The following is a 23,410-nucleotide window of genomic DNA, read 5'->3' as shown; positions in this document are numbered from 1 at the left end:
ACATTTAATTTGAACCTCATTAGGTAACTGTTCACCCATCTCTAGCTTCCACATATCTCTAGGTCCCCTATATTCTGTATTATAAGCCTCTGATTTTACCTTTACCGTGCTCATAAATGTGGAATCAGATAGTATCAATGCTTTTGTGTCTAGCTTATTTCACTCAGCATTATGTCCTCAAGCTTCATTCATCTTATCATACACTTCAGGATGTCATTTTGTCTTACTGCTGCATAATATTCCACTGTATTAAATATACCACATTTTGTTAATCCACTCGTCTGTTGTTGATTGTTTCCATCTTTTGTCAATTGTGAATAATGTTGCTATGAACATCTGTGTGCACATGTCTGTTTGTGTTACTGCTTTCAGTTCTTCTGGGTATATACCATGTAGTATATTACTGGGTCATAGGGCAACTCGATATTTAGTTTTCTGAGGAATTGTCAGACTATCTTCCATTGTGGCTGTACCATTATACATTCGTACCAGCAGTGCATAAGTGTTCCAGTTTCTCCACCATCTCTCTAACATTTGTAGTTTCCTGTTTGTTTAATATCAGCTATTCTTATAAGTGTGAGGTAGTGTGTCATTGTAGTCTTGAGCTACATTTCCCTTATAGCTAATGAAAATGAGCCTCTTTTCATGTGCTTTTTAGCCATCTGTATTTGTTCTTCAGAAAAATGGCTATTCATATCTTTAGCTCATTTTATGATTGGGTTGTTTGTTCTTTTGTTGTTGAGTTGTATGATTTCTTTGTGTATACAGGATATCAAACCTTTATTTGATGTGTGATTTCCAAATATTTTCTCCCTTTGAGTTGGCTGCCTCTTCACCTTTTTTTTTTTCACATGGGCAGGCACTGGGAATTGAACCCAGGTCTCCAGCATGGCAAGCGAGAGCTCTGCCTACTGAGCCACTGTGGCCCGCCCTCTTCACCTTTTGTTAAAAATATTTTTATTGACACATCTTCACCCACGTACGTTCCATACATGGTGTACAATCCATGGCTCCCAATATCATCACATACTTGTGCATTCATCACTTGCTGGTTTGAAAGTATCATGTACCCCAGAAAAGCCATGTTTTAATCCTAGGAGTAAATCTTGTCAGAGCAAACTTTTCTTTTAATCCTGATTCAATATTGTATGTAGAAGCTTTTGATTAGATTATCTCCATGGAGATGTGATTTGCCCAATTGTGGGTGTGACCTTTGATTAGAGGGAGATGTGACTCCACCCATTCCAGGTGGGTCTTGATTAGTTTACTGGAATCCTTTAAAAAAGGAAACATTTTGGAGAGAGTCAGAAATGACAGAGCTGACAGAATCTTCAAGGCCGACAGAGAGAGCAGAGACACGAATGTTTGAAGATGCTTGGAGCCTAGCTGACATTGCCATGTGACTTCCCGTGAGATGTTAAGCAAGCCAGAATCTTGAGGGAGCCAAGGGAAGCCAAGAGATGAAAGCCAGGCCCCGAGAGGCAAAGTGAGGAACCCCCACATGGACAGAGACTGAAAGCAACAGAGCTCAGGAGTAAGGGACCACGTGACTTTGCAGCTGACAGAGCTTTCTGGACAGTATCAGCCTTTTTTGAGTGAAGGTATCCTCTTGTTGGTGCCTTAATTTGAACACTTTTACTTCCTTAGAACTGTAAACTTATAAATCTATTAAATTCCCCTTACTAAAAGCCATTCCAGTTCTGGTATATCGCAGTCCAGCAGCTAGCAAACTAACACAATCACCATGATCATTTTTTAGAAAATTTGCATCGCTCCAGGAAAAGAAATAAAAAGAAAATACTAAAACACACCATACCCCTTACCCTGCCCCCTCATTGATCACTAGTATTTCTATGTACCCAATTCATTTTACCCTTTATCCCTTCTATTATTTATTTATTTTTTATTAACATTTTTTTTACTCATCTGTTCAAACCCTGGATAAAAGGATCACTAGACAGTGGTGCAGTGGTGGCTCAGTGACAGAATTCTTGCCTGCCATGCCAGAGACCTAGATCCAATTCCTGGAATCTGCCCATGCCAAAAAAAAAAAAAAAAGAAAAAAAAAGATCATTAGATATGGTTTTCACAGCCACACATTTGCATTGTAAAAGTTATCTCATCAAACAGTGATCTTCAAGAATCAAGGCTACTGGAACACAGCTCAATGGTTTCAGGTACTTCCTTCCAGCCATTCCAATATACCATACACTAAAAAGGGATATCTAGATAATGCATAAGAATAACCTCCAGGATAAACTCTTGACTCAATTTGAAATCTCTCAGCCACTGACACATTATTTTGTCTCATTTCTCTCTTCCCCCTTTTGGACAAGGCTTTCTCAATTCCTTAATGTCAGGTCCTGATCATCCCAGGAGTTCTGTCCCATGTTGCCAGGGAGCTTTAGACCCCTGGAAGTGATATCCCATGTAGGAAGGAGGGCAACGAGTTCACCTGCCAAGTTGACTGAGAGAGAGAGGCCACATCTGAACAACAAAACAGGGTCTCTGGGGGTGACCCTTAGGCCTAATTTCAAGAAGGTTTAGCCTATCGTTTGCAGAAATAAGTTCTATAAGGCAAACCCCAAGATTGAGGGCTCAGCCTATTGATTTGCTTTTCCCCACTGCTTGCAAGTATATCAGAAATTCTGCAAATAATGAAGTGGAATTTCCCCCCCTTTGTCCCTAGTTCCACAAGGGAACTTAACAAATACTTCTTTATTCACTGCCCAGTTTACTCTGGGATATATCTGGATATTACACTAACTTGGACAAATCAACAAAATCTCATGCTGTATTCCAGATTCCATGTACTTATGGTGTTCAACTAAACTAACCGTACAAGTTAAATTAGGAAATGCACTACCCAAAATATAAATTTTGCACCAAATAAGCATCTCTCCCTCTGGTCTCATACAGGTGAAGTTTTAAATTATGAATGATATCATCCTTTACCGTGTATTCCAATTTACCTTAGTCCTATCCAAATCAGCTTCATTCATCTCTCTACCCAAAGTCTGATCACTTTTTCAACAGTTCCTATATGAGGTATTGCTGATTTTCATAGCTTCAGAGCTCTTACTCTGTGTGCCAGTTTGAAAGGATTTATGTACCCTAGGAAAGTCATGTTTTAATCCTAATCAATCTTGTGGGAGCAACCATTTCTTCTAATCCTATTCAGTACTGTAGATTGGAAACTTGATTAGGTTATCTCCACGGAGATGTGACTCACCTAATTGTGGATATTAACTTTTGAATAGAGGGAGATGTGACTCCATTACTCAGTTGTATCCTTAGGCCACCTCCATCCATGGTGAATTATGAACATAGCCTCCATAAACACCAGTGTGCAAATGTCCATTCCTGTCCCCACACTCCATTCTTCCAGGTACATACTGAGCAATGGGGTTGCAGAATCATATGGCAACCCCACCCCTAGCCTCCTGTGGAACCACCGCACTGCCCTCCGAGGGGCTGCACCTCTCACTTTCCCTAACATCAGTGAATAGGTACATCTCTTTCTCTGCATTTTCTCTAGAACTTGTTTCTCTCTGTTCACTTTTTTTTTTTTAAAGGAAAGACAGAGAGAAGGAAGGAAGGATAGAAGGAAGGAAGGAAGGAAGAAAGGGAAACATCTTTAAACATTTTCTTGTTTTTTATTGTATTCTGTTTCTCCGTATTTGTTACATGGGCTGGGGCCGGGAATCGAACCGAGGTCCTCCGGCATAGCAGGCAAGCACTTTGCCCGCTGAGCCACCGCGGCCCGCCCTCTCTGTTCACTTTTAAGCAGTTTTATTCACACATCATACAATCCAACCTCAGTGAATAGATATGCCTTCATCACCATAATCTATATGAAGACAAATCCATACCCCTCCCCCATTCCCCTTTCCCCCACCTGTTGACATTTAGTTTTGGCGTAATGACTTTGTTACATTAAGTGGAAGCATATTAGAATGTTACTGTGGACTATAGAACCTAGCTTGCATTGACTGTACTTTTACCCATATACAATCTATTTTCAACACCCTGCAATGCTGAAATTCATTTGTTCTCCCTTATGCAAAAACATTTCTTTATTTGTACATTTAATCACCATCATTGTTCCTAGGCATTCCTAAATTATGCCGTCTCAGTCTTTATCCTCTATCTTACCTTCGGGTTTCATATGTGCCCCAACCCTTTTCTCTCAATCATACTCATTCATTTTCATTCAGTTTACTTATATTATTGTGCTACAATCAAGTAGTATTATGCTATCCATTTCTGAATTTTTACAACTAGTCCTGTTGCATAATCTGTATTCTTTCAGCAACAATTGCCCAATCTCTACCTGCTCTAGTTTGCAAGCTGCCAGGATGTGATATACCAGAAACAATGGCTCTTAAAAAGGGAAAATTATTAAGTTGCAAAGCTTACAGTTCTAAAGCTGTGGAAGTATCCAAATTAAAGTAAGGATTTAGAAATGTCCAATCTAAGGCATCCAGGGAACAATACCTTGGCTCAAGAAGGCTGACATTCAGGATGGAAAGGCACGTGATGAACATGGCAATGTCTGCTAGCTTTCACTCGAAGCTTCTTGTTTCTTGAAGCTCCCCTGGGGCATTTTCATTCTTCATCTCCAAAGGTCACTGGCTGCATGGGCTGTCATGGTTCTTGTGGCTCTGAAGCTTTTTCTAAAATGTTTCCTCTTTAAAGGATTCTAGTAAACCAATTAAGAGCCACTTGTAATGGGGGGAATCACATCTCCCACTAATCAAAGGTGAATACCCGAAATTGCATGTGTGAAATCTCTGTGGATATAATCTAGTCAAGTTTCCAACATATAGTGCTGAATTGGGGTTAAAAGAAATGGCTGCCTCCATATGATGGATCAAGATTAAAACATGGCTTTTCTAGGGTACATAATCCTTTCAAACTGGCACAGTACCCTATTTGTATCTGCTGATAACCTATGTTCTTGACTTCAATTCTCAAAGTTCACTCATTAATATTAGTTTATATTAATGAGACCATGCAGTATTTGTCCTTTTATTTCTTACTAATTTCACTCAGCATAATGTCCTCAAACTTCATCCATGTTGTTACATGCTTCATTACTTGATTTTGTTTTACAACTGTGTAATATTCCAACATATGTATATACTATAGCTTGTTTAACCACTCATCCATCGATGGACATTTGGGCTGTTTCCATCTCTTGGCAAATTGTAAATAATGCTGCTATAAACATTGGTTTGCAAATGTCCGTTTGTATCCTTGCCCTCAGGCCATCTGAATATATACTTAGTAATGGGACTGCTGGACCATGTGGCAATTAAATATTTAGCTTCCTGCGGAACCACCAAACAGCCTTCCAGAGCAGTTGTACCCTTTTACATTCCCACCAACACTGCATAAGTCTGCCTCTTTCTCCACATCCTCTTCAGCACTTGTCATTTTCTCTTTTATTCATAGTGGTCATTCTAGTGGGTGTTAGATGATATCTCATTGTGGTTTTGATTTGCATTTCCCTTATAGCCAGTGAAGTTGAGCATCTTTGCATGTACATTTAGCCATTTGTGTTTCCTCTTCTAAGAAGTGTCTGTTCAAGTCTTTTGCCCATTGCTTTGACTGGGTTGTTTGCCTTTTTGCTATTGAGTTGAAGAATCTCTTTATATATTCTGGATACTAAACCCTTATCTGATGTGTGGTTTCCAAATATTGTCTCCCATTGCTTAGGCTGCCTTTTTGCTTTCTTGACAAAGTTCTTTGATGCAAAAAGTGTTTAATTTTGAGAAGTTCCCATTTATCTATTTCTTTTTCAATGCTCGTGCTTTGGGTGTGAGGTCTAGGAAACTGCCTCCTTTTACAAGATTTATAAGGTATTACCCTACATTTTCTTCTAAGAGTTTTATGGTCTTAGCTGTAATGTTTAGGTCTTCTAGCCATTTTGAGTTAATTTTTGAATAAAGTGTGAGATATGACTCCTCTTTTGTTCTTTTGCATATGGATATCCAATTCACCAAGCACCATTTATTGATGAGTCTGCTCTGTCCCATGTGGGTTGGTTAGACCACATTATCAAAGATCAATTGTCCATAGATGAAGGGCCTATTTTTGAACACTCTGTTCTATTCCATTGGTCAGTGTATGTATCTTATATGCCTGTACCATGCTGTTTTGACCATACGGTGGCGTTGTATTATGCTTTAATGTCAGGTAGTATAAGACCTCCCATTTCTTTTTTCTTTCTTAAGATATTTTTAGCTATCTGGGGCATCCTTCCCTTTCAAATAAATTTGATTATTGGTTTTTCCATTTCTGCAACATAAGTTTTTGGGATTTTAATTGGTATTGCATTGAATCTATAAATCAGTTTGCATAGAATTGATATCTTAACTATATTTAGTTTTCCAATCCATGAACATGGTATGCACATCTTTTAGCAATTTCCATTAGTTTTCTGTGTATAGGTATTTTATATCCTCAGTTAAATTTGTTCTTAAATATATGATTCTTTTGGTTTCTATTATAAATAGGCTTTTTAAAATATCCTTCTCAGATTGCTCATTACTAGTGTATAGAATAATTACTGATTTTGGGGTGTTGATCTTGTACCCTGCCACTTCACTATACTCATTTATTAGCTTTAGTAGCTTTGCTATAGGTTTTTCGGGATTTTTTACATATAGTATCATATCACCTGCAAACAGTGAGAATTTTACTTCTTCCTTTCCATTTTGGATGCCTCTTATTTCTTTTTCTTGTCTCATTGCTCTAGCTAGAACTCCTAGTACAATATTGAATAACAGTGGTGGCACTTGGCATCCTTGTCTTGTTCCTCATCTTAGAGAGAAAGCTTTCAGTCTTTCTCCATTGAGAAAGTTCATTTTGAGGAAGTTCCCTTCTATTCCTATCCGTTGAAGTGTTTCATCAAGAAAGGATGTTGAATTTTGTCAAATGCCTTTTCTGCTTCAATCAAGATGATTGTGTAGTTTTTCTGATTTGATTTGTTGATATGGTGTGTTATATTAATTGGTTTTCTTATTTTGAACCATCCTTGCATACCTGGAATCACTCCCACTTGGTCATGGTGTCTAATTCTTTAATGTACTGCTGGATTCTATATTTTGCATCCATATTCATTAGAGAGATTGGTCTATAATTTTCTTTACTTATAATGTCTTTGTCTGGCTTTGGTATGAGGGTGATGTTGGCTTAATAGAATGAGTATGGTAGCTTTCCCTCCTCTTCAATTTTTTTTGAAGAGTTTGAGTGGGATTGGTACTAATTCTTTCTTGAATGCTTGGTAGAATTCACATGTGAAGTCATCTGATTATGAACTTTTATTTTCTGTGACTTTCTTGGGGACTGATTCAAGCTCTTTACTTGTGATTGGTTTGTTGATGTTATCTATTTATTGTTGAGTCAGTGTTGGTTGTTCATGCCTTTCTAGAAAGTTGTCCATTTAATCGACTTTGTCTTGTTTATTAGCATATATTTGCTCATAGTATCCTCTTATTACCTCTTTTATTTCTGTGAGGCTAGTGGTTATATCCTCTCTTCCATTTCTGGTTTTATTTATTTACATCCTTTCTCTTTTTTGTCAATCTAGCTAAGGTTTCATCAATTTTATTGATTTTTTTCAAAGAACCAACTTCTGATTTTATTGATATTCTTCATTGTTTTCATGTTCTCAACTTCATTTGTTTCTGCTTTAATCTAATAATAAGAAATATTATTTCTTTCCTTTTATTTGCTTTGGCATTAGTTTGCTGTTCTTTCTGTAGTTCTTCCAAGTGATCAGTTACGTCTTTGATTTTTTCTGTTTCTTCTTTTTTAAAAGGTAAAAAGGTAAAAAAAAGTTTCCCTTGCAGCACTACCTTTGTTGCGTCCCATAAATTTTGATATGTTGTGTTTCATTTTCATTTGCCTTGAGATATTTAGTGATTTCTCTTGTAATTTCTTCCTAGACCACTGGTTGTTTAAGAGTGTGTTGTTTAGCATGCACATATTTGTGAATATTCTGGCCTTCTGCTTGTTATTGATTTCCAACTTCATTCCATTATGGTCTGAGAAAGTGTTTTGTATGACTTCACTCTTTTAAAATTAAAATTCATTGAGATTTTCTTTGTTACCCAGCATATGGTCTATCCTTGAGAATGATCCATGAGTACTTGAGAAAAATGTTGTGGGGTGTAATGTTCTGTAAATGTCTTTTAAGTCTAGTTCATTTATCATATTATTCAAATTCTCTGTTTCTTCATTGATTCTCTGTCTAGATGTCTATCCATTGATGAGAGCAGGAAATTGAATTCTCCAATGATTATGGTAGAGATGTCCATTTCTCCCTTCAGTGTTGTCAGTATTTCCCTCATGTACTTTGGAGCAGTCTGGCTTGGTGCATAAATGTGCATATGATTGTTATTTCTTCTTGTTTAATTGTTCCTTTTATTAATACATAGTGTCTTTCTTTTTAAATTATTTTACATATAAAGTCTAATTTGTTGGATATTAGTATAGCTACTCCTGCTTTTTTCTGATTGTTATCATGAAGTATCTTTTCCCAACCTTTCACTTTCAACTTATTTTTGTCTTTGGGTCTAATATGAGTCTCTTGTAGACAGTATATATATGGGCCCTGTTTTTTAACCCATTCTTAGCCAGTCTATGTCTTTTGATTGGGGAGTTTAACCCATTAACATTTAATGTTATTACTGTAAAGGCAATACTTCTTCCATTTTGTTTTTGGATTTTATATGTCATATCTATTTTTTTTCTCTTTTTACCTTTACTGATAGTCTTCATTTCTACACTTTTCTCCAGACCTCTCTATCCTGCCTTTTTCTATGTGCCTGTAGTGCTCCCTTTAGTATTTCTTGCAGAGCCAGTCCCTTAGCCACAAATTCTCTCAGTGATTGTTTGTCTGAAATAATTTTAATCTCCCCCTCAGTTTTATTTTTTGTTTTTTTGGCATAGGCAGGCTCTGGGAATTGAACCTGGGTCACCAGAACAGCAGGCAAGAATTCTGCCACTGAGCCACTGGTGCACCACCCTTGCCCTCATTTTTGAAGGACAGTTTTGTTGATGTACAATTCTTCTTTAGCATCTTTTCTGTTTTAGAATCATATCACTGCATTTTCACTGCCGTGGTGTACTGGTTTGAAAGGCTGTATGTCCCCTAGAAAAGCCATGTTTTAATCTAAATCCCATTTCATAAAGGCAGAATAATCCCTATTCAATACTGTATGTTTGAAACTGTAATCAGATCATCTCCCTGAAGATGTGATATAATCGAGAGTGGTTGTTAAACTGGATTAGGTGACATGCCTCCACCCATTCAGGTGGGTCTTGATTAGTTTCTCAAGTCCCATAAAACAGGAAAACATTCTGGAGAATAAGAGATTCAGAGAGAGCAGAGAATGCTGCAGCACCACGAAGCAGAGAGTCCACCAACCAGCGACCTTTGGAGATGAAGAAGGAAAATGCCTCCCGGGGAGCTTCATGAAACTGGAAGCCAGGAGAGAAAGCTAGCAGATGCCGCTGTGTTTGCCATGTGCCCTTCCAGCTGAGAGAGAAGCCCTGACTGTATTCGCCATGTGTCTTCTCACTTGAGAGAGAAACCCTGAACTTCACCGGCCTTCTTGAACCAAAGTATCTTTCCCTGGATGCATGCCTTTGGTTGGACATTTCTATAGACTTGTTTTAATTGGGACATTTTCTCAGCCTTAGAACTGTAAACTAGCAACTTATTAAATTCCCCTTTTTAAAAGCCATTCTGTTTCTGGTATATTGCATTCCGACAGCTAGCAAACTAGAACACATGGTTTCTGCTGAGAAATCCACACATAGTCTTATTGGGCTTCTCTTGTATGTGATAGATTGCTTTTCTTTTGCTGCTTTCAGAGTTCTCTCTTTGTCTTTGACATTTGACAATCTGATAGGAAGTGTTTTGGAGTATGTTTGTTTGGATCTTTTCTGTTTGGGGTATGCTGTACTTTTTGGATCTGTAATTTTATGTCTTTTGAGATGGGAAATTTTCAGTGATTATTTCCTCTATTAGTCTTTCTCCTCCTTGTCCCTTCCCTTCTCCTTCTGGAACACCCACAATATGTATATTCATTGCCCTCATGTTGTCATTCAATTCACTGAGACCCTGCTCATATTTTTCCATTATTTTCCCTATATATATTTTTGTGTGTTGGATTTCAAATGGCCAGTCTTCCAGTTCACTAATTTTTCTTCTGCCTCTTCAAATCTATTGTAGGTTTACATTGTTTTTTCATCTCTTTTATTGTGTCTTTCTTTCCCATAAATTCTGTGATTTGTTTTTTCAAACTTTCGAGTTCTTCTTTCTGTTAGCCTAGTGTCTTTTTTATATTCTCCCTGTACTGGTTTGAAAGGATTATGTACCCTAGAAAAGCCACGTTTTAATCCTGATCCATCTGCTGGAGTCAGCTGTTTCTTTTAATCCCTATTCAGTACTGTAGGTTGGAAACTTGATTAGATTATATCCATGGAGATGTCACATGCCCAGTTGTGGATATTAATCTTTGATTAGAGGGAGATATGACTCCTATTCCAGTGAGTCATGATTAATTTACTGGAATCCTTTAACAGAGGAAACATTTTGGAAAAAGCATGAGAACCATGAAAACCACAAGAGCCCACACAGCCAGAGACCTTTGAAGATGAAGAAAGAAAATGCCTCCAGGGGAGCTTCATGAAACAAGCATGGAGAGAAAGCTAGCAGACATTGCCATGTTTGTCACATGCCTTTCCAGTTGAGAGAGAAACCCTGAACATCATCGGCCTTCTTGAACCAAGTTATCTTTCCCTGGATGTCTTAGATTGGACATTTTTAGTCTTGCTTTAATTTGGACATTTTCACTGCCTTAGAATTGTAAACCAATGACTTTATAAATTCTCCTTTTTAAAAGCTGTTGTGTTTCTTGTATATTGCATTCAGGCAGCTAATAAACTAGAACAGTCCCTCACTTTGTTGATTTTATTTTTGACGCTATTTTGCATTCTGTTTGAACGTCCTGAATTAATTGTTTGAAGTTCTGTATGCCATTTGAAGTGTTGTTTTGTTCCTTTGAACCATATCTTCGATTTTCCTAGTATGACTAGTTATTTTTTTGCTGGTATCTAGGTATTTGATTTCCTTAATTAGTTTATTCTGCAGGTTGTTTCACTCTTTTACCTAGTATTTTCTTGCTGGATGGCTCTGTTCTCTATTTGTTGTTTGACATTCGGATCAACTTATCTAGACCTCAAGCATAGGTTCTGTTTAAATGATGAGACTTTTTCAATTTTTATTTTTCTGTTTCTTGCCCTGCCTATGTGGAACCTTCTGGCTTTTTTTTTTTTTTTTTTTTTTGAGGAGGGTCTCCTCAGATATTATAGACCCATTAGATTTTCGCAGACCAGACAGGTCTACTCAGTAAGAAAGAGTAGCCAGCATCAGTTTTCTGTGAGGGTGAGACCTAGCAAGTTGTCAGACTTTCTTATGAAACCTCTAGACTCTGTGCTTTTCCTATCTTGCCTGGCATGTGGTGCTTGTCTGCCCACGCTTTCCCACCAGCTTAAAGTGATGTGATGCCTTTAATTTCAGCAGACTTTCCCTGCTGGGCATTGGTGAGACAAAGATGAGGTTGTAGGATGGCTCTAATTGCTCCCGTTTTCTAGTCCCTGGGGCCTGAATACATTGAAGGAGGGATTCCACTTGATCTGGGCCTACCTTTCTCTTGGGGTAGATATACCCTTTAGGGATTTCACTCCTTTCACCTGACTAGTTACTTTGTCTTTTAGCAAGCTTAATTTTGCCCTTGTGTGGGGCAGTGCTCTATACTCAGAGTGCTTTCAGTTCTGTCTAATGAGCTGTTAAGGAGTAGGAAAAAAGCAAAGAAAAAGGCCTTTTCGGGACTGGCCCCCTGCTCCTAGTGTTTCATAATCAAGAGCTTAAGTTAGTACATGACTCTGTGCATCTGCAAGCTCTATGGAACCCCTTTTCTTGGGGTCCAGCCCTTTTCCAGTATTTCGTGCTGTCCAACTCAAAAAGCCTCTGTTCTTTTTTTTTTTTTTTTTTTTTTGCTGTTAGCCCTGCCTCCTCTCTGCCGAGGCAAAAACTCCTGAACCTGTGGTGGGGATGCGTGGAGTGGAGCAGGGTGGGTGTTTGGAGCGTGGTGGGGGAGCAGGTAACAGGGTTCAGGTGCGTGGGGTGTGAGGGGAGTCGCAGGTCGCAGGGCAGGGATGGCACGTGTAGTTATAGCGCATTCAAAGATTGTGGTTTTGCTTACTTCCTTGTCCCTGTCTCCCTGTCCCTGCACTCCTAAGGGTTCCGGGCCTCCTTTTGGAAAGGGGCATGTTCTAGTTTGCTAGCTGCTGGAATGTGATATACCAGAAACAGAATGACTTTAAAAAAGGTGAATTTAATAAGTTGCTAGTTTACAGTTCTAAGGCTGAATAAATGTCCCAGTTAAAACAACTCTATAGAAATGTTCAATCTAAGGCGTCCAGAGAAAGATTCCTAGGTTCAAGAAGGCCGGTGACATTCAGGGTTTCTCTCTCAGCTGGAAGGGCACATGGGAAGGTCTGCTAGCTTTCTCTTCTGGCTTCCAGTTCCATGAAACTTCCCGGGAAGCATTTTCCTTCTTCATTCCAAAAGTTGCAGGCTGGTGGACTCTGTGCTTCATGGTTCTGCGGCATTCTGAAGCTTTCTCCAAAATTCTTCTTTTATAGTATTCCAGTAAACTAATCAAGACTCACGTAGAATGGGTGGAGACACGTCTCCATCTAATCAAGTTTAATACCCATATTTGAGTCACATCTCCATGGAAATTACCTAATCAAGTTTCCAACCTATGGTACTGAATAGGAATTAGAAGAAACTGATGCTCCCACGAGATTGGTTAGGTTTAAAACATGGTTTTTCTAGGATACATAAATCCTTTCAAACCAGCACAGGGCATGCATGTTAGGTTATTTGCACTAGCTGGATGGTCTCTGGTTCTCTCAAGGTCATTTTTTTAAAGTCTTTGTTTGGTGTGTCAACATTCTGGTTTTCTTTGCTGGTGTTTTCTGGATTTTTTTTTCCCTCTTTCTTTGGATAGGCCATCATTTCCTGTTTCTTTTTTGCCTTATACTCTGGTTGCACACTGTATATTTTAATATTTTAAAATGTTAACTCTGGTATTTATTCCCTGAGAGGTCTGTTTCTTGATTTTGTAATCGGCTAGTGATAAGGCAGAGATTTTCTTGAGCTTCAGCCCTCCTATCTGGAAGTTTTTTGCCCAAGGCCAGTGCACTCTGAAGGGTTTAGGTTGGGTTTTAAATTTGGGTCTGGTGTCATGAGCACCAGTTTTTTTTGTTACTCATAGGCTCCATATAGAGAGGGTTGCCATGAGAGGTGGTTGGGAAGCACAATCTTCTTGGGTGACTCAACCAGCAGGTGGGGAGCACATAAGCACAGTGAGAGGGACCTATGGGCTTTATTATGTTCTAGGGGTAGAGGTTAGCAGATTTCCCATGGGAGTCAGGGATTGATTAGCAAAAAGCAAATGTGCATAAAAAGTTGAAGGGACTGCGGGTCTGAAAGTGGTGGGTTTTGTTACCTTATCATTTATTTAACTTATCAAGCTGTGGGTTTGGGGGGAGCTTCTGTGGTGGCCGCAGATGCGGGTTTGGGCTCTGGGGGAGTTTATGCCCCAGAGATGGAAAGCTGCTTATTAAATGATCAAAGTCCAGTAGTGAGGCAAGTGGCTTAGCCAGTGTAAGATGGAGCTGAGGCAGCACACAAAAATTTTTGATAGTTGTGACACATACTGGTTGTTAAGACATATCCTTTCTTTTCCACATATTCATGAGTTTTCTTTCTCTTATTGATTTATAGCTTCATTCCATTGTAGTAGAAGATGCCTTGCATGTTTTCAGTATTTTAAAGTGTTTTGAGACTTGTTTTGTCACCTAACATATATGGTCTATCCTGGAGAATGTTCCATATGCACTTGAGAAGAATGTGTATTCTGCACTTGTTGGATGGAGTGTTCTATAGATGTCTGTTAGGTCTAGTTGTTTATAGTGATATGTTTGTAGTGAAAACACATAGTATTTATAGTGATTTTCAAGTCTTCTATTTCCTCATTGATCTTCTTTCTAGTTGTTCTAGCCATTATTAGAAATGGTGTATTGAAGTCTCCAGTATTATTATTGAATTTTCTATTTCTCTCTTCAATTCTGTCAGTTTTTGCTTCATGAATTTGGGGGTTCTGCTGTTAGATGCATACATGTTTATAATTTTCTTATCTTCTTGATGTCCTTCTATCACTTCTGTTATAAAATATCTTTCTACGACTGTTCTAGTTTGTTAGCTGCTGGAATGCAACACACCAGAGACGGATTGGCTTTTAATAAAAGGGGATTTATTTTGTTGGTTCTTCAGAGGAAAGGCAGCTAACTTTCCGCTGAGGTTCTTTCTTATGTGGAAGGCACAGGATGGTCTCTGCTGGTCTTCTCTCCAGGCCCCTGGTTTCCAACAACTTTCCCCAGGGTGACTTCTTCCTGCATCTCCAAAGGCCTGGGCTGAGCTGCAAGTGCTGAGATGAGGAATGCCGAGCTGCTTAGCTTTGCTACATTGCAATCTCTCATTTAAGCACCAGCCAATTAAGTCAAACGTCACTCATTGCAGCAGACACGCCTCCTAGCTGACTGCAGATGTAATTAGCAACAGATGAGGTTCACGTACTGTTGGCTTATGTCCGCAGCAACAAGACTAGGTATGCTCACCTGGCCAAGTTGACAACTGGATCTAACTAACACAACGACTCTTGTTACAATTTTTGTTTTAAAGTCTATTTTGTCTGGTATCAGTTGTTTGGGGATTGCATCATGTGCTCCACAAAAGACATATTAATCTACATTCCTGTGGGTGTGAACGCATGTAAATAGTGTCTTTGAATATGTTAAAGTGAGTGAGAGTGTGAATTCATTTTTGAATAGGATCTTTGAAGATCTTATTTCTTGTGAATAGGATCTTCGAAGATCCTAAATTGAATCAAGATGGGTCTTAATCTGTATAACTGTAAGCCTTACAGGGATAAAAAAAATTTTGGATTCAGTGATTTAGGAGAAGCAAGAAACCAGGTGAAGACAGAAATCAACAGAAACCAGAAAAGCAGACACAAAGAGAGTGAGAGATCACCATCTAATGGAGTATGTCTACAAAGCTATTTCTAGAGCATGAGAGACTTTGGAGAAAGCAAGGCTTGCCAATACCTCAATGTTGTGTATCTAGTCTTCAAAACTGTAAGCCAATAAATTTTTGTTTTTTAAGCCAACCCATAGTGTGGAATTTGTCATAACAGCCCTGACAAACTAAGGCATTTGTTTAGCCACGCAGCTCTCTTTTGGTTGTTAGTTGTACAGAATATTTTTTCCATACCTTCACTTTCAAGATATTTGCATCTCTGTGTCTTAGCCGAGTCTTCTGTAGACAGCATATAGTTAGATCATGATTTTTTTTGATAGGTGAATGAATATCAGATTTTTTATTGACGAAGATGTTGGGTGACAGGATTTTGGTTCCATGTTAAGAAACAAAGAGTTGCTTAATATTGAACCACAGAACTAAGCAGATCTGTCCATGCAGACCAGGAAGGGCTAGGTAATGACTTACCTGCTTCTGCATGGCAATGAATGCTTTTTTATATTAAAGTGACAGAGAGAAAGAAAAAAAGAATAAAGTGACAGAGTATGCAGAACAAAATATATGGAATGCTTCATGAATTTGCGTGTCATCCCTGTGCACGGGCCATGCTAATCTTCTCTGTGTCGTTCCAGTTGTAACATATGTAGTATATGAAGCAAGCACAGATCATGTTTATTTAAGAATCAGTTTTGCCAATCGTTGCCTTTTAATTGGAGTGTTTAAACCATTTTCTTTCAAAGTAATTACTGATAAAGCTGGGCTTACTTTAGCCATTCTGCCCTCTTTTGGGTACATTTTCTACCTTTTTGTCTTTCATTGTCGCCACTGTTGCCTTCTTCTGTTTAAAGTTGACCATTGCAAGTGAAACGTTTTAATTACGTTTTCATTTTTTTTCCGTATATTTTAGAAGATATTTTCTTTTTGGTTAATGTAGGGTAACATTTAACAACCTAAATCTCTAACAATCTAGTTTGAATTGAAGCCAACTTAACTTCAATAGCATACACAATCTCTGTTCCTATACCCTACCCCATTTTATGTCATTCTTATTACAAATTAGGTTTTATATTTTTCCTGCCCAATAACATAGAATTATGATTAATTTATGCATCTGTAATTTATATCATGTAGGAAATAAAAATATAGTTATAGACTAAGAATGCAATAATAATGGCATTACTTATGTAGTTACCTTTATCATGGATCTTTATTTCTTCATATGGTTAAGTTACTGTCTATTATCCTTTCCTTTCATCCTGTAGGACTCCTTTCCACATTTCTTGTATGCAGATCTAGTAGTAATGATCACCCTCAGCTTTTTTTCCCTTAAATTTTGTATTTTGAAATAATTAAAAATTTACAGAATAGTTGCAATCTTAACTTCTGTTTAACTGGAAATGTCTCGATTTCTCCCTTATTTTTTGAAGGGCAGTTTTTCCTAATATAGAATTCTTGGTTCAGTTTTTTTCTTTTGTCACTTTAAATATGTCATCCAACTGTTTTCTGGCCTCCTTGGTTTCTTTTGAGAAATCAGCACTCAGTGTTATTGGTGGTCCTTTGTATGTGATGAGTCGCTTCTTTCTTGCTACTTTTAGGATCCTGTCTTTGTCTTTATCCTTTAGCAGTTTGACTATAATAGGTTTCCGTGTCTCTGTCTTTGAGTTTATCCTGTCTGATGTTTGTTGAGAGTCTTAAATGTGCGTATTCATATCTTTTGACAAATTTGGGAAGGTTTTAGCCATTATTTCTTCAAATATTTTTCTTCCCCTTTCTCTTTCTCTTCTCCCCTGGTCCCATAGGTTCCGCTTACTTTTTTTCATTCCATTTCTGCTCCTCAGACTGAATAATTTTAATTATCCTACCTTCAAATTCACTAATTCTTTCTTTCAGCTGTGCCAAATCCCGCCCAGTGTCTGTTTTTATAAGGCCTGTGAACTAACAATGTTTTTTACATTTTCGAATGTGTGGGGAAAAATAACAAGAAGAATGACATTTTGTGAAATACAAACTTTAGTGCCTATAAAGTTGTATTGGAATACAGTCACACCCTTTTTTTAAAGTGTTGTCTCTGGATACTTTCATGATATAAAGGCAGAGCTGAGTAGTTGCCACAGAGACCATATAGCCTGCAAAGTCTAAAATATTTACTGCCTGGCCCTTTATATAAAAAATTTGCTGAACCCTACTCTGTAGCAGTGTTTTCTAAATTTTTTGCCACGGTGAAAATGTTCTGTGTCTTCACTGTCCAATACAATATCCAGTAGCCACATGAGACTATTGAGCACTTGAAATGGAGATAATGTTACTGAGGAACTGCAATTTCATTTTATTTTATTTTAATTAATTTAATTTTAAATCTAAGGAGCCACATGTGTCTAATCTAGAGGCTACTATATTGGAAAACATGGCACTAAAGTATTCCATTGTATGAATAAACAATAATTCATTTAGTCATTTTTCTCTTGATGGTTATTTGGGCTGTAACCAGTTTGTAACTATTAAGAATAAGGCTGTTGCAACGTTTCTCACACATGTCTCTTGTTGCACATATCTGTGACTTTCTGTCTAACTGAATGCTGCATTATAAGCAGTGTGTAACTATTCTATTAGCTCCACATTCTTACCAGTGAGGCAATCTTTTTAATGTTAGCCATTCTGGTGGACATATAGAGTATCTCATTGCAGTTTGCATTTCCATTTTTCTGGTTACTAATGAGGTTAAGCACTTCTTCATGGATTTGTTTCAATGCAAATACGACAATGCTGTAATTTCATGCACCTTCTCTCCTGACTTACATGCTATTGCAGTCATGTATTTTAATTTTTACCATATATTTAAATTCAACAACACATTATTATTATTGTTATTATATCAGCATTTTACAAATTTCTCTTCTCCCCCCTTATTTATTCTTTTTTCCTTTATTTACTAGTTTCATTTTCTTTTTTCTTCCTACATCTCTGACTTCCCATCTAGAATAACTTTCCTTACACCTAAAGAGCCTCCTTTAGTATTTCTTTAAGTGTTGGTTTGCTAATGGTGAAACCTTTCAGTTTTTGTTTATCAGTAAATAAATATTGCCATTTCACCTTAATTTTTCAAGAATATTTTTGATGGGTGTGGAATTCTAGATTGGTAGGTATTGTCTTTTAGTACTTTGACGTATCATTCCACTGTCTTCTGCTTCATGGTTTCTGTTCAAAAGTTAGCTATTAGTGTAATTATTTTTCCTTTGACATTAATTTGCTCTCTCTGGATGTTTTCAAGATTTTTGCTTTGCTTTTGGGTTTTAGCAGTTTCACCTCAGGGTGGCAGGACTTGTTCTTCTTTTGATTTTTCCTGATTGGGGCTCACAGGGAATCTCTAATCAATGCATGGATATATTTTCTCAGTTTTGGAAAATTATATCTATAAACACTGATTCTGTCAAATTCTTTCTCTTCTCCTTCTGGGAATCCAATACATATATGTTACACCTTCTGACTATGTCTCTATGCCCTTTACCTTCTCTTTTATAGTTTTCATCATTCTGTCTCTCTGGGCTTCATTCTAGATATTTTTCCTTATCCTATGTTTGAGTTCACTTATTTTCTCTTTTACTATGTCTAATTTTTTATTAAACCCATTGATTTAGTTCTTAACTTTGTATAGTATATTTTTAGTTATATGTTCCACATTAGGTTAAGTTGGATTTTAAATATGGGACCAGGGGAGACCAAAAATGCCTAGAATTACAATAATAATGACTAAATGTACAAATTGAAGAATGTTTTTGCGTGAGGAAGAACAATGGAATGTCAATATTGCAGGATGTTAAAAGTAGATGGTCATTCGTATTTTAAAACTTCAACTTCTGTGTGAGACTAAAGCAAGAAATGCTTATTTGGTACAAAATTTATATTTTGATTAGTGTATTTCCTAATTTAACTTATGTGGACAGTTTAATTGAACACCGTAAGTACATAGAGCCTTGAAAAGGACATGAGATTCTATTGGTTTGTCCAGGTTAGTGTGATGCCTCAATAAATCCCAGAGTGATTTGAACAGTGAATAAAGAGGTATTTGCAGGGTCCCCTTGGGGGAATGGGCAGAAAGGGGGAAAATTCAGCCTCCCCATTTGGAGAATTCCTGATATTCTCGCAAGCAGTGGGGACAACCAAATCAATAGGCCAAGCCCTCAATCTTGGAGTTTGCCTCTATGAAACTTATCCCAGCAAGGGATAGGCTAAGTTTACTTAAAATTAGGCTTAAGAGTCACCCCCAGGGAACCTAGTTAAACATTCTGCACTTATGAAGCACCTGGTTCCCATTTTTTAGTCTTATGTCCTGGTAACAAATTCTCTATTTTATGTCTATGCATTTACATATTATATTTAGTTCATATCAGTGAAATCATACAATATTTGTCCTTTTGTGACAGACTTATTTCACTTAACATAATGTTCTGCAGGTTCATCCATGTTGTCACATACTTCAGGATTTCATTCCTTCTTACTGCTGAATAAGATTCCATCATATGATATGTATATACCACATTTTGCTTATCCATTCTTCTCTTGATGGACACTTGAGTGTTTCTGTATTTTGGCAATTGTGGATAATGCTACTATGAACATCAGTGTGCAAACGTCTAATCACATCCCTTCTTTCAGATATTCAGGGTATATCCCGAGTAGCCTTATTGTCAGATCATAAGGCTACTCTATAACTTAGCTTCCTGTGGAACCACCAAACAGTCCTCCATAATGGCTGTACCATTTTACATTCCCATCAAGCAGTGAATAAGTGCTCCAGTTTCTCCACATCTTCAGTACTTTAGTTTCCTGTTTGTTTAATAATGGCCATTCTAGTGGGTGTGAGATGATATCTCATTGTGGTTTTGATTTGCATTTCCCTAATAGCTAGTGAAGCTGAACATCTTTTCATGTGCTTTTTTAGACATCTGTATTTCTTGAGTCGTCTTTTGTAAGTTGGCTTTGATCTACCCTGAATTATATATGTATTTGCAGGAAGAGGTGTTTCTTATGGCATAGGCATCCCTCTTTTTTGGCCAAGAGGCAGTCTAAGGCTAGGTGGTTATCTAAGTCTACCTGGGCTAAGGAATCTATTTGTTGTTGTATTAGCCATTATTAAAATACAGAGGGATTGGAGCTTAGGCAAGGAAACTGAGGACAAACATGTAGGCCTCTAGATGGTGAAAGGTTGTCCCTGTTGTGTAATATTAAAGTTATAATGTTTAGTTTTTAGTAGGGGATGGCAGAGTGCAAGGCAACTTTATAATAGTGGGGAGCATGACTCGCAGTGATAATGTATTATGGTTCTCTAGAGAAACAGAATCAACAGGAAACACTCGCAAATATAAAATTTATAAATGTGTCTCATGTGACCATGGGAATGCAGAGTCCAAAATCCGCAGGGCAGGCTGTGAAGCTGACGATTCCAATGGAGGGTCTGGACAAACTCCACAGGAGAGGCTTACCAGCCAAAGCTGGAAGAGAGCCTGTCTCTTCTGAATCCTCGTTGAAAGGCTTCCAGTGATTAGATTGAACATCACTCATTGCAGAAGACTCCCCTTGGCTGATTACAAATGGAATCAGCTGTGGATGCAACTGATGCGATTTAATTCTATGAAAACTGATGATTTAATTCTATGAAATGTCCTCATCGCAACAGACAGGACAGTACTTGCCCAACCAGACAAACAGGTACCACCCCTTGGCCAAGTTGACACATGAACCTGACCATGACATATCAATATTACATAAGGAAGAGGGATCCATGGTTAAGCAGTCTGTCATTTTCATCAGGTAGTGTATTAGTCAGGGTTCTCTAGAGAAACTGAACAAACAGGAGATATCTGTAAATATGAGATTTATAAAGGTGTCTCATACAACCATTGGAATGGAAGACTCCAAAATCCATAGGGCAGTCTGTAAAGCTGGCAGCTTCCATGAAGGACGAGGCTCACTGACTGAAGAAGCAGTGAAAGTCTCTTCTCTTTCTTTAAAAAGTCTTCAACTGATTGGATTATCTCTTGGTGGGCCGCATGCCTTAGTTGATCACAGATGTAATCAGCCACAGATACAATCAACTGGCTGATGATTTAATACACTAGCCTTCCAGTTTATCAACTAGCCACAAAATACCCTTGCAGCAATGGTCAGGCCAGTGCTTGCCTGACCAGACAAATGGACATCATCACTTGGCCAAGTTGACACCAGAACCTAACTGTCATAGATAGTATTGTGACAGATTTTTCTTCCCGTTTCCCAAGGCAGTATCTTAATTTATTAGCTGGTTTGAGAATAGGGGTGGCTCTGATTCTTCAGGGTGACAGGAATGGCAGTGGGTATCCCTCAGTGGTGGTTTTGGGTGGTGTTGTCTTCAATGGCAAAATAAGGGGCTGGGGTGATGTTATCTGAGGTGATGTGATGATCACTGGGGGAGGGGGCAACCCAGTGTGGGTATCCCTTCCAAGTAGCAATCTATAAAGGATAGGGAATTTTGTCATGGGATTTTAAATACCACTGGGCAATTCTAGTCATGATGTCTCTGTAGGTTTTTGTAAAATGGTTGTCATCAGAGCTCTATGACTTTTAGGATGTTCTCTAGGATGCACCTAACAAGGACTTTGGCTATGTGTTCTTGTGCAGCCCCCTGTACTTTCCTCCACAGGAAAAATATGTTTTGTCCACACTTGTATGACAGTTGGGCATTAATTTCTTTTAGGCTCTCTTTGCAATCTGAGCTCTTGTCTTAGAATAGTATGTAGGCAGGCTTGGGTAGGTGACAATTAGCTATGCAAGTTTGATTTGGTTATACTTGTGAGGCCATTTAGGTCATGGCTGGGTCAAGAATAATTTATGCACTGGTGCCAGTGGGCCCATTTGATATATAGATTGGACAGCCTTGGGTCATTAGCCACATTCAGTGGCATATTGGGTGTAGGTAGTTGAGGGTCGATAGCCAGCACTCTCCTCTGCCCCATCCTTGGATATAATTTTAGGATTAGCCCAATATTGTTTGAACAAAATTGTTTGACCATGGCCTTCATGGTGAGCCCTTATGGGTCAGTAAGCAAGCCTGTGACTTAACTAACCAGCAGAAATACTAAAACCCAGAGTCAGGGTGAACATTGACAAAGACCTGCTTCTGAGGCTGCTATTTGTGACAGCTGGACCTGGTGGTCCAGGTTTCTCCATTGCTAAGAGATTGTGTAATGCTTTCTCTCAGGGCTTGTTCTCATTTGATGTTTTCCAACCCAGGTGTTTGCTTTGCATGGGTAATGGGCATTCATGGTGGGGCAAAAGGAGGTCATTTTTTTTGGTTCCAAATTACTTTATTTGAAGGGAAAGTACAAATGAAAGAACCCAGTGGATGTTGATACAACTTATAGGAATAGTAAAGGTAAACCCAACGTGCATGCATGCCCTGCTGTGGTGACCATAGAAGTCACCCTGTGGCTCTTGGGAGGATGGCATAACGCTTAGCTCTCATCATCACTGTTTCAAAGTGTGTGCTTGTCAAAGAGACTCTGCCAAGCCAGAATCTGGGACCCCCATCTTGTCCAAGCTGGTTACTAGTCACCCAATTATTTGATGAACTTCACCTGCTCATTCAGGTAACGTGTCTCTATGAAGTCACATAAGTGGGTGTCCTTTTTGTTGGTGATCAGTTTGTGCAGTTCCAGTAGTGACTGATTCTCCCCTTTTCCCAAGTGTGACGCACCCTGCATTGCATTCAGCCCACGTTCTTAGTTGTATCGTTCTGGTTTCTTGATATCTTGAAGGAAGATTTGGCCACCTCGTTGGTTTTGCAGCTTCATGAGTTTCTCAGCATGTTCCCTCTCCTCATGAGATAGGTGAAAATATTTGGCAAAGTTCTTCAAAGCCACATCATCATGGTCAAAGTAGTAAGATATTGACAAGTAGGCATAGGGGGCGTATAGCTCCAGGTTGATCTGGCAGTTGATGGTAGCCTCTGAGTCCTAGTTGTAGTTCTGGCACACTTGGGATGGGGACACGGTCATCATGGTAGGTGGTTGAGGAGAGAAGGTGATAGCTGTGCAGTGCAGGAATGGTGGTGGGAGGGCTGCTTGGGGTGGCTGGCCAACAGGGTGAATGCTGGGTTCCCTTCAAGCACTGTTGAAGCAGGAAACCACGATGACTCTCCATGAAGACGTCTGGACCAGGAGGTCATTTTTTTATTTGACTGTCATC

At 38.5% G+C, this 23,410-nt stretch overlaps 1 long non-coding RNA gene and 1 other non-coding gene across 2 annotated transcripts in view; one reads left to right on the top strand and one right to left on the bottom strand.

The window, feature by feature from the left end:
* Positions 1 to 23,410, top strand: part of LOC143670575 (uncharacterized) — a 62,798-nt gene that overhangs the window by 25,560 nt on the left and 13,828 nt on the right. The window lies entirely within an intron of this gene.
* On the bottom strand, positions 15,746 to 15,853 carry LOC143672275 (U6 spliceosomal RNA). Its single transcript, XR_013169744.1, has one exon. It is a non-coding gene; the product is annotated as a U6 spliceosomal RNA (small nuclear RNA).

This window comes from Tamandua tetradactyla, chromosome X (genome assembly GCF_023851605.1).
Source record: "Tamandua tetradactyla isolate mTamTet1 chromosome X, mTamTet1.pri, whole genome shotgun sequence".
NCBI classification, from domain to species: domain Eukaryota; kingdom Metazoa; phylum Chordata; class Mammalia; order Pilosa; family Myrmecophagidae; genus Tamandua; species Tamandua tetradactyla.
The sequence above is the reverse complement of the archived record's forward strand: the minus strand, read 5'-3'. Positions and strand labels throughout refer to the sequence as shown.